General features: G+C 42.8%; 1 pseudogene; it reads left to right on the top strand.

The window, feature by feature from the left end:
* Positions 1-2,352: 2,352 nt before the first annotated feature.
* Positions 2,353-12,621, top strand: part of LOC148881127 (serine/arginine-rich splicing factor SR34A-like) — a 29,157-nt pseudogene continuing 18,888 nt past the window's right edge.

The following is a 12,621-nucleotide window of genomic DNA, read 5'->3' as shown; positions in this document are numbered from 1 at the left end:
CCCTGGACCTTGGAGATTGATGGGCAAAACTGAAAAGTTACACCCGACCCCTAGACTCGATTATGATACTGCACTAGGTGTCGGATTAGGCTGTCTTTGATGTACCAATCAGTGAGATCCTTAGCGGGGGTCAAAACCTGGGTATGTTGTGACAGTCTGAGAATTCATCTGAGTGGGTGATCATAGTGACAGGATCAGCCCCTTTGTCGGACAAAGGTAATGATCGGGGATGCACTCTCATTGATAGAAACCAAGACTGCCGGCAACCGATTTCAATCGTTGAGATTTATTTTGCAAAATATATTTTATATGAGATATAAAAGTATATAAATAATGGTTTCGAAATGATTTGCACAAGGTTTTAATTCTCGGGATCCATACAAGAGAGAATGCAACACTGTTCCTTGCAACCGAGGGAGAGGTCCTCTCTTGTCGGGCAGTGTATGATCATTATGGGCTGAGAGGTTAAATGTAAGACCATTGAGGATAATACCTGATGGGCTAATCATGCATCTTTCCACAGTCCCTGGGTGTTATAAGGTGGCTTGGCCCAGGGACCACTTAGGGTAAGTGTTGGGCCCATAGAGCCCATCTGATGGGTTTCAGGGGGTGCACTGTCCATAATAGTGTATTCGGCGAGGCCTTGTAACAAAAGCTGGGTTGAACCCTTGTGGCTGATGTGTAGATCAATGTTTGGGTCCCACGCCATACAAGGAAACCCAACTGGGCAGCAGTTTGGAAGGTTAAATGAATACATAACCTTAAATGGGCCTTAAGCCCATTTCGAACTAGGTTAATTTGATTAGTCACTTAAGGGGCAAATTCTGAGATAGATCAGCTGATAGGATTGGGCCCACACCCTATCCACTTAGAGAGTCCAAGATCTAAATAAGATTTAGATATGGAAACTTCCTAATTAGATTAGGAGATGGTTGATCTAACCTGCAGAATAGATAAGGGTTATTCCTTATCTTAAAGGGACTTCTAATCCAGATATGATTTGGGTTAGCAACTCCTAATGGGATTAGGAGCTGCTTTTAAGTCTATAAAAGGAAGAGGGGGCGGTAGCCTTTAGAAATGACAATCACAAGCAAGCAATAGATAGTCTTGTCTTCAGAACTGAAATCACAGAAAAGAAAATTCTGCACCCTGCAAATATTCTCTTGCTGCCACTTCCTACAGCTGCCGCCTACAGCAGTTCGATCTCCAGTTCTTGGGAGAAATTAAGATTGGATATTGATTCCAATCTTTTGGAGAAAAGATTGGAGGGAGTTGTATTCACAAGCCATCCAGGTGATTATTGAGAAAAATCAAGTTCTTTTGGAAGAACACTGTTGATTCTGCTCCACCCTGCACTGCGCCATCTTCAGTGGGAGCAAATTTTGGGTCATTCCTTGGGCGTGAACACCTCCATTGGGAGATACTACTTCTCTGTATCAGGTATTATCTCTCCCTACTCCTTTTGGTTCAGATCTGGTTTAGTTTATGGTTCAAGAATGATCATTAAAAATATGATTTTCTAAATAGGGAATTCGATTCCCAGTTGAAGGGAGAGAAAAATTTTTGAAATTCGCCCCCTTATCTGCAATCTTTGGGCGTCCATGTGATGGATTTCTTATCCCTTCACAGTGTTCTCCTTTGGCTTTTGTCAAGGAGCTAGCACTTTGTGCAAACCATTGTTTTTGGAGTTCATTTTGAAGGATCAACCCATAAATCTCCATAATTCCCACCCCCAACAGTCACCACATAAAATTACAGGGGAAAGATAAGCTTCAGAAATAAAAGCATAAGTTCCTGGGCGCCAAGTTCTTGGAATTTTTAGTTTCCTCCATTTTTTGTTAGAAAAAATTTCATTGAAAATGTAGAGTTTATTATTATGTTTGTATGGATCATTCTTTATGTCTAAATTTAGAACATGTTCTCACTTTATGAGGCAAATAGGCAAGGTAGAAATTTTGTGGCGACCACTCTTTCCCATCTACTAATCTCCTATAAAGCTGGCTTATTAAAAAATGGTTTCGTTTATTGCATAGAGAAAAAGCAGGACACGGAGAGTATATATTGCATATTTCCCAGGTCTGCTTTCTTCAATGCAGTTTGAAGAAAACTATTTAGGTAAATACATAGATCTTTTTTCTGCCTTTATGGTGTGTAATAACACAGACACTTTATTTATGGTAGATGAAAGACGCTGAGACAAATAGAAGCTTTGCAACCATACATAGGGGTGTAGAGAGGGAGTGGGAGAAACCAGGGTGGAGTTTTATGTATTTTGATCTCATGCTCAGGAGATCTTCTACGCCTCTGCATAAAATCAAAGAGTGGATGAGGATATCAATATTTTATTTCAAATTTATTATAGCTGTGGAGCATCTTGGAGCATATGAGCAATGGAGCTTGCGGAGCACCACTCACATCGAGGATTGCTCTCTTGGTTTGCTTCATAGTTTTGGTTTTGCTTTAATTGCAGTCTTGTGGAACATTTTCATAGTGCTCAGGAATTGTTAGCACTGGAATTCTTTGATTTTGAACAGAGGAACACATTTTGATTACGATGCACCTTTTTGCATGTGCGGGAAAGTGTGTTTGTTGAGGTTGAGTTCTACATTATTAGAAATGAGTGGTTGTTCTGCTTGCACAATCTATGTTGGCAACCTACCTTCAGATATTCAAGAGTGGGAAATTGAAGATCTCTTCTACAAGGTTTGGTTAGTTACTTCTTCAATATTGATGATGGATCATTAAATATATGTTTCCTTATTTTCACTCACAGTGATTAAGATCTTGACAGCCTCCCTGTTCGGCGTGTCTTTTCACGTGGACTTTCGGTTTTTTAGAAGCCCACAGCCCCGAAAAGACATGGGAAGTCCGTTATTGGTTATTTCTGGGAAACTCCAAATGGAGCTTTTCACATTTTTTTCAACTTGTCTTCACACGGAAAAACACCTTAACCAAACAGTCTTCAAGCTGCTAAGATCTTGATGCAAAAACTCGCATCGTTTTTTGACTATTAAATCTTCCATAAGATCTTTCAAAAAAGACTTGCCAAACGACCCCTAGATTTTCATGCATTATTCATGATGCTTGTCATATTTCTCGTTTTCTGCTTAGCTATGCCTTTTTGTTGTTTTGCACTTGATGAATGCTGATCTGTGAAAATAGTTCTTAAGGATCACCTTGACAAATTCTTCCCCACCCGAAAAGAAAAGACCCATAATTTTACTAGCTCAAGCATCTTCCCCCACCACTTCTTCCATATCAATTTTCTTCTCAACCGGCCTTGTTTGATTAAGGATCTCATCATTATACAGTCTCTTGAAGTTATGACAAGGCCCTACTCCCGAGACCCCATATTTCAATTGAGAGAAACCTTAGTCACATGTACCAGATGCCCTGAATTTCTTCCTTCTGATATTTTTGGGTTCAAAGGTAATTTACTTTTTACTCTATCCTCTTTCACCATTCCATCCTCGCTTCAGACCTCTTCTCTGCCCAATCTCCATTCTACAATTTCAACAAAACTTCCCGAGTCAAAAAAATCCTCACCCTCAACGAGATTCTTATTTTTTTCTAGAATCCTTCTCATTCTATTGTTGACAATTCAATTTCTTAAATAGCACTATCTTCCCCTGCCTCAAGATCAGCAGCACTTAACAGCACTTAACTCCATTGTTGTTGTTGTTAATACTTTCATAGTTAACAACTGCATAACAAGGAACAAAGGCAAAATTTTGCAAGAAAACCAGTGTGTTCACAAGAGGAATCTTTTATAATTCTTCCTCATTTGAATAAACAATGTGATTTCCAGTTGAATCTCATGATGAAGCATGACCAGTCCAAAAAAACTGATAGTGAAGTATGCCACTTTTTTGCTGAAGGCAAAAGTTTCTGTTCCATTAATAGATCATGTTCAATGATAAAAAAAAAAGGTGGCACTGCCCCCTGCATGAATTATTGATTTCTGTAAAATGCATTTACAGCTATTGCAGTCTACTAATGTTTATTGATTCCTTCTTTACTCCCAAATGAACCAGCTAAATCTAGTAGCCTTCCTGATTGCATATTATTATTATGTTTTGATAATTGAGATTCTTGATTGCGTAATATATTTTAATTGAACTTTCCAACCAGATGATATCTTAGCACAAGAACATGGGTTTGAAACTAAGAGTGGGCACTTTGTGTTCAAAAAAGCCAATTGATGAAGGAAGATTTGGCCCGACCTCATAGTTACGCAACACGTGGCAAAGGCAACAGCTCAGCACAAAAGCGCGCCTAAGGCATGAGCACCAAGGGAGGAACCAGTGGACCGAACTCCCCTACCAGCAGTCTGAACTCCCTACTAGGAGCTCGAACTCTCCCTTAGGCCCCAAGCCACTCAATGGACAGTAACCCGAATTGGCCTGCCTTATAGCAGCTCGAGACACACCTCACCAAACTGGCCTGCCTTATAGCAGTTCAGGATACACCTCACCGAACTAGCCTACCTTATAGCAGTTCGGGACACACCTCACCGAACTGGCCTACCTCCGAACTCAAGACTTCACCTCGCTCACCACTCCAACACTTCACCTCCAGGACGCCAAACTGAACAAACCGTACCATGCCTGACACCGAGGAAGTTCATACCCAGGGGCGGTGCACTTGACTGACTTGGGATCTGACGCTTGACGGCCACACTTCAAATGGCCACCTGCCACCGCCACCTGACACTGCCATCTCCAGTTACAGAGATGGCTCCAACAAGGAACAGTGGTGGTTCTGTCCTAGCAGAAAGGATGACACCCGAACCGGTAGAAACAAAGGTAATCATACCCGACCTAACAGAGGCCTCGGGGTGAGTGCACGAAGTGGTTATAAAAGGCCCCCTATCGCCAACAACAAGGTATGTGAACTTTGCGTCATCTGGTTTTTACTTTTCCTTTGAGAGAATACTAACTTGAGCTTCGGAGTTATCTCACCGGGTTTCCCCCGGAGTTCCCTCATCTTCTCTATTTCAGGCTCCCCGTTGTTCTAGTTAGAGGCAAAATCGTTGATAGCTAAGACCAGCCGGATTGCGCTCCATTAATTGGCACCGTATGTGGGAAATGCTTCTAAAAGCCTCCCTCTAAATCTCTCTTACCTCTCTTACCTACCCTTCTTCCAAAAACTCCAACACCCATGGCTTCCTCCAACAATGCCGGACGTGGCATAGAAACGACCACCACCGAAGAGCAACTCCAAGTTCCCGTGGTGTGCATTGGGCAGTTTCCCATCCCTCTTTCAGTGGATGGGATCCCCATTTTGGATGTGCCACAAGCAGTGGCGCCCCTATACCTTCCTTCATCAATTCCTTCGTTGAACACCCCTCTTCCACTCCCTATTGAAACAAACTTCGCTGAACCAATTACTGTACCATTGGCGACCCACCAGAACCAGTTGGATGACCTAATGCAATGCATGCGGGCAATGCAAGCCCAAATGTAACAATTCCAGCAGCACCAACTCCAGCAACACCAGGTACTACACCACCTCTCCCAACACCATTATCAGCAGCAGTTCCCTCAGCTACCCCTAAACCAGTCACTGCCTCCCCTCAAGGTGGACGACCTCACCGAGGAGAAGCTTCCCAACTTCAGAACCCCCCTAATAGCCAAGCCTCATCCCCAAGCCGAAAGCAAAGAAAAATTACCCCCACCTCGCAGCTCGCAAGCGGGTCAGGAACCTCGCCCACAAAGTCACCTCGACGCTCCAAACCCGAGTTCCCACTCACGGAGAATCGGTTCAGTGCCCTAGCAGCAGACCAACATTCTAGGCCCATCGAGCTCGGCAACATGGAGGCCAGCAGCGCCAGCACCAGGCCCACTGATGAACTTACAATTTATCTATAATTTTTGAGGACTTTAGCATGGATTTTTATGCCGGTTTTATTAATTTTTGCCTTAATTTAGCTTAATGCTAAGAATAAGTTCAGGGATAATCAATCCAAGAAAAGGAAGGAAAAAGGCAAGAAAAGAAGGTTCAAAAAGACCAATTTCAGTCCAGCCCGGTCGTGGAAGCAAGAGAGAGCACTTCGGCCCAAAAAGAGCAAGTGAATTCCTTGAGAAAACCCAAGAAAATAAAGCCTAGCTATGAGGAGAATTCGGCCCAGCAAGGAAGGCCCATTTTTAGCCCAAATAACAGCCTAGAGTGTAGCCCACATGAGCTCAAAAGCAAACTAAGTTGTAGCCCAAATAGCAGCCCAAAGGGAGCTAGGGGCGGCAACTCCTAGATGTTTCTTGAAGAGAAGGAGGGAGCACTCTAGAAGGTTCATAAGGGGTGTAATACACCCCATTCTAGAGGCTTCAAGAAGGGGCAAGAGCCCCCTTGAAAAACTATATAAGGAGGCCTCTAGGAGGGGAGAAAGTGGTTCAATTGCTTGAGAGGAAGGCTCTCCCACTCTTAGAGGTTTGGCCACCTTGAGAGAAGAGAAGAGAAGAAGGCTAGGCGCAAGGAAGAAGAAGAAGAAGGGCTGAAGGAAGTTCAAGACAAGCAAGCTAGAAGAGAAGGTGAGTTCGAATTGAGGGTTTGTGATTCAAAGATCTTTTGTAATAAATCATTTGTAGTTTCATTCTCTTTTGATTTGAATTCAGTTTCTTTGTTATATTTTCTTTCTTCTTTCTCCTTGTTTCCATTCTTCCTTGATGTATTTCAGCTTGTAAAATTTCAGTTCAGCAATCTAATTCTTTTTGATTCATTCAAATGGTCATGAATTATACTTGAAGTTTCTTGAATAAGGGTGTGATTGTAGAGTAATTCGGCCAACTAACCTTCAAAACTCAGATCTGAATTCTCAGATCTAAGATTGCAAGATCTGAATTGCTTGAAAGAGAATTCAGATCTGAAATTTTCAGATTGGCTGAATTAATCTACAGCTTGGAATTCCTAGAGTGCTTGAGAGAGACTCTAGGAATTCAGATCTACTATTCAAGAACTGAATTGAGTGCAAGGTTAGAGATAACTTGCACAATTCAGTTGGTGATCAATTCAGATTTGAATTGATGCCTTAGAAGTGTTTGAAGAAATGTATGCATGGGGATTAGATTCTTGCTAGAGATAGAAGAACCATCACTCATGCATAGGATGAACATGCGCTTGAGAGAGGCTATTCATGACCTTGGGGTTTCACCAAACCAAGGCTCAATCATGATTCATTCGAATGATCCAAATTGATACATTGCTGAATTCTGAGATTGACATTTACTGCTTACTCTTCTAACCTGATTTGAAGGCAATTGGGCCAATGATTTAGATAGATTTTAATTTAGGATTTCTTAGCTTTCATTAGAGTTTTGATTTATTTCTTGGTCAGATAAGAAGTGCTCAATTTAGTATTAGTAATTGTTTCCTAAATCCTCGTGGGAACGATACTTCACTCTCTACCCATTAGAGATCTTGATGACGCATTAGAGACTGCTATCTACGTGCTGAATCGGGTTCCAACCAAATCAGTTCCTAAAACTCCATATGAACTTTGGACCGGAAGGAAGCCAAGTGTAAGACACTTGAAGATTTGGGGTTGTCCTGCACATGTTAAAAGAACAAGTGCGGACAAGTTGGAATCTAAAACCAGTCGTTGCCTGTTTATAGGCTACCCAAAGGATTCGGTGGGTTATCTATTCTATGACCCGAGTGAGCAGAAAGTGTTCTGCAGTTGAAATGCCCAGTTCTTAGAATCCGATTACATCCTGGACACCCATCGTCAGGAAATAGTTCTTGATGAGGAGATCTCAGGAGCAGTGGGAGATGTCCCACAAATTCCAGGTAATGACCAACCTAGAAGAACCACCCGGGTATCCAGACCACCAGTCCGATATGGTTATGACCAGGATAGTTACCTGGTGGAAACCTTGACTAGTGAAGAGAATCCCGTGACTTACGCGGAAGCTATGTTAGACATAGACTCCCAAAAGTGGGTGGAGGCCATGAGAGCTGAAATGGACTCAATGGAGACCAATGGAGTCTGGACTCTAGTGGATCTGCCCCCCGGGGTAAAAGCAATTGGTTGCAAATGGATCTACAAGAGGAAGAAGGGCCTCGATGGCAGGATTGAGACCTTTAAAGCTCGCTTGGTGGCGAAAGGGTATACTCAGAAAGAAGGCATCGACTATGAGGAAACCTTTTCGCCCGTGGCCATGCTTAAATCCATTAGGATCCTGCTAGCTGTAGCAGCGTACCATGACTATGAGATTTGGCAAATGGATGTCAAAACCGCATTCCTGAATGGAGATCTTAGTGAAGATATCTACATGCAGCAGCCGCAAGGCTTCATTGCTGGTGGTCAGGAACACATGGTATGTAAACTTAATAGATCCATATATGGACTTAAGCAGGCTTCTAGGAGTTGGAACATCCGTTTTGATTTTGCAGTCAAAACGTTTGACTTTGAGCAGAATCCGGATGAGCCCTGTGTTTACAGGAAGTCCAGTGGGGATAAGATCACCTTTTTGGTGTTGTACGTGGACGATATCCTACTCATTGGGAATGATGTAGGAATGTTGACTTCGGTCAAGGTATGGCTATCACAGCAGTTCTCCATGAAAGATTTTGGAGAAGCTTCATACATACTGGGTCTTCGACTCTATAGAGATAGATCGAAGCGGATAATTGGATTATCCCAGGCTGCTTACATTGACAAAATTGTCAAGAGGTACAGCATGGAGAACTCCAAGAAAGGAAATGTTCCTTTCAGGCACGGAGTCACTCTCTCCAAGAAGATGTCTCCCAAGACTTCTGAGGAGATTGAGAGCATGAGAGACGTTCCCTATGCCTCAGCCGTAGGGAGCATCATGTATGCCATGCTGTGCACTCGCCCTGACATTGCTCAGGAGGTGAGTGTAGTAAGCAGATTCCAGGCAAACCCAGGGCAGGAGCATTGGACTGCTGTGAAGAACATACTCAAATACCTTCGAACGACAAAAGAGTTTTGTCTGGTATTCGATGGTAGTTCACTGCAAGTTCTAGGGTATACCGATGCCGATTTCCAGTCGGATCCAGATGATAGAAAGTCTACATCTGGGTATGTTTTCACGATAGGATCGTGTGCTGTTTGCTGGAAAAGCAGCAAATAGGGGTCCACCGCAGACTCCACCACCGAGGCCAAGTACATTGCCGCAAGTGAAGCTGCCAAGGAAGCCGTGTGGATGAAGAAGTTCATACACGAATTGGGAGCGATTCCATCCAGCACATCTCCCATCCCGTTGTTGTGTGACAACAATAGAGCGATCGCCCAGGCTAAAGAGCCTCGGGCTCACTCGAAGTCGAAGCACATCGAGAGAAAGTACCATGTACTGCGGGAGATCGTTGGTAGAGGGGATGTCCTGATTCAGAAGGTAGCATTAGCGGATAATGTGCCAGACCCATTGACTAAGCCACTGACATAGAAGGTGTTTGAGAAACACGTGGAAAGTATGGGACTCCGGCTTGTACCAGATTGGACCTAAGTGCAAGTGGGAGCTGTTAGACAGTTTTGTATGCCCTTAGCTTCAATCTGATTTGATGTACTTTTGTTATTTAGTGGAAATAAATAAAGCGCATGTTTGATTCATGTTGTTTGGTTTAATTCTGTGTAAAACCCTAAAACTGGACATTTATAGAGACTCACGTTAGTTTTAAATGTTCACTGCCGTTGGATAAGTCTGGGGAGATTTATCCTGCCAAGGCTGATACTGGTGTGCCACCAAGTGTTGGGATGGCCTGTCTCAGCCATCAGGGTAAGACCCGAGGCACATGCAGTATGGGATTACATGAATCCTTGAACCGGACCAGATTTCCAGTATTGCCCTGGACCTTGGAGATAGATGGGCAAAACTGGAAAGTTACACCTAACCCCTAGACTCGATTATGACATTTCACTAGGTGTTGGATCAGGTTGCCTTTGATATGCCATTCAGTGAGATCCTTAGCGGGGATCAAAACCTGGCTATGTTGGGGCAGTTTGAGAATTCATCTGAGTGGGTGATCATAGTGACAGAATCAGCCACTTTGTCGGACAAAGGGTAATGATCGGGAATGCACTCTCTCTGATGGAAACCAAACTGCCGGCAGTTGATTTCAATCGTTGGAATTTTGTTTTTGCAAAATTAATATATTTATATATATATGTTCGGTTTCGAATTGTTTGCAAATGGTTTTAATTCCCGGGATCCATGTGAGAGGAGAGTGCGGCACTGTTCCTTGCAGCCGAGGGAGAGGTCCTCTCTTGTCGGGCAGTGCTTGATCATTAAGGGCTGAGAGGTTAAGTGTAAGACCATTGAGGATAATACCTGATGGGCTAATCTTGCACCTGCCCACAGTTCCTGGGTTTTTATGAGATGGCTTGGCCCAGGGACCACTTAATGTAAGTGTTGGGCCCATAGGGTCCATATGATGGACTCAAGGGGTTCATTGAGTTTTTCAGTGAATTCGGCTGGGCCTTGTATTAAAGGCTGGGCCGAACCCATGTGGCTGGTGTGTAGATCAATGCTTGGGTCCCACGCCATAGAAAGAAGCCCAACTGGGCAGCAGATTGGAAAGTAATTAGACACTGAACACTTAATGGGCCAAAAGCCCATTTCGAGGTGGGCTGATATGATCACCCATCCATGGGGCGAATTTGAGATCAAAGTTAGTAAAAGGATTGGGCCTCTTAGCCTTATCCACTCTTAGAGACCAAATTCAAATTAGATTTGAATCTGGTAACCTCCTGATAAGATCAGGAGTAAGCTAACTCTATCTGCAGAAAGGATTAAGATTATCCCCTATCCAAATACTGATTTGGATTGGGATAACTCCTAAAAAGGAGGTTTCTTAATCAAGAAGAAAGGTGGAGATTTCGAACCACCTTGAAGAGGTATAGGATACCTCCTGCGAATTCAGCTCTGATCTGATTCATACTCTCCAGAAAAACAGAAAAAAACAGTTCAGTCCTTTTGTTTTGGAAATCTCCTCCTGCCGCCGCCATCTGCCTTTGGAAGATTAGATCTTTGCAGAGAAGAAAGTCAAGAAATCTGTTCTTGACATCAGTCTTGCAAGAAAGACTGAAAAGGATTCAGTGTTTAGTACTTCCAGAGGATTCTTGTGAAGGATCCAGTGTGTAGGACGCACCCTGCTGGTTCTGTTCCATTCACAGCTGTGTCATCTTCAGCAGGAACGGATCTTGGAGCATTCTTTGGGCGTGAACACCAACTTTGGGAGATACTGCTTCTCCGGATCAGGTATATTCCTCCCATTTATCTTTTGGTACAGATCTGGTTTGATTATGGTTCAAGTAGGATCCTTGAATATTGTATTCTAAATTTAGGGAATATGATTCCCAGTTGAGAGAAGGTAGGAAATTTTTTTTGAAATTCGCCCACCCATTCCGCAACCTTTATGGCGTCCATTAGATGGATCCTACCATTCTTTCAGTGGTATCAGAGCCACAGGTTCGAATCTTGAACCAAAAGAAAATCAGATCTGACCCTGCGCAGATGGATAGAAGGTGTTCTTTCAGGATTTGCGCAGATTGTTTTCTTTTTCAAGAAACTGTTTCTTGTTAAGGGCGATTGATCTGAAATTAATTTTATTAAATCCAAAATTTATTTAGAATTGTTCTTTATTTATTTTTGATTTAATGGACTGTTCGAACCTGGAGATCACAGTGTAGACTTGGCGCAGATAGTCTGCGCACCCTTTTACTTTCCTTTTATTTATATTCGGTTTGTAAATATTTTTTTTTTATTTTAGACTGAATGTATAGGATTTGATCAAGAATGTAATTAATAGAAATAGGATTTCTGTTATTTTTCTTGATTAAAGAAGAAGGAAGAAGAAGGCGGCGCTGGAGATTTGCAGTTGGAGAAATCGCTTTCTGCGATTTGCAGTTTGTGAAACTGCAACCCTTGTGATTAACCTCTGTTTTGCAGGTGGTGCGAACAGTCCATAGTTTGATTTGTGATTGTTTGAAATCAAAATTATTAATTTCAGATCTTTCATGAATTAATTCTTGAATTGAAAATCAGTTTTGGATCCTCTTGGACTAGATTGGACCAAAACTGTTTGGACCGAATCTGGGGTTCGATAGGGACTGTTTTTCAGTCTGTATTTCTCACACTTGCTATTCCAAATCTGATGTTCAATTACAGGGATTAATTCGGCCCAACTGTAAAGCCCAGTTTTAAAGGGTTAAAACTGCAAAAGGCCCATTACTGTGAGATAAGCTGTATGGGCCGAACTGCTATCTGCGATTCAGCCCATACACCTAGTAGTCATTAATTGTTAATGACTTAGATTTTAAATGGGCTGTTCAATGGGCTTTACAGCAGTTAATTGATTGGATCAATTCCTCCTTTACATGTGTGTTTGGATGTTTGATGTGCTGCGACCATGGGCCATAAGTACTTGGCCCATGAAGACTCGTTAGTGGCTCTTGCGCACACCATGGCTGAATGCACATCATTGCCATGGTGTCCTTCAAGGTCATTGGATGACCCCTCTTTGCTTGGTGGGCCCCCACAACCCTGAAAAGGGATGCGTATGGAACCCCTAGCCGATTAAGGCCCACCAGAAATCTGACTTTATGAAAGTCAGTGGGAGCCACTCTGGTTTGACCTAAATTAAAACTAGGGCGTTTTTGTTCCCTCC

This window comes from Nelumbo lutea, chromosome 1 (genome assembly GCF_056320005.1).
Source record: "Nelumbo lutea isolate HS-2025 chromosome 1, American lotus-T2T, whole genome shotgun sequence".
NCBI classification, from domain to species: domain Eukaryota; kingdom Viridiplantae; phylum Streptophyta; class Magnoliopsida; order Proteales; family Nelumbonaceae; genus Nelumbo; species Nelumbo lutea.
This window is presented reverse-complemented; position numbering and strand designations above follow the sequence as displayed.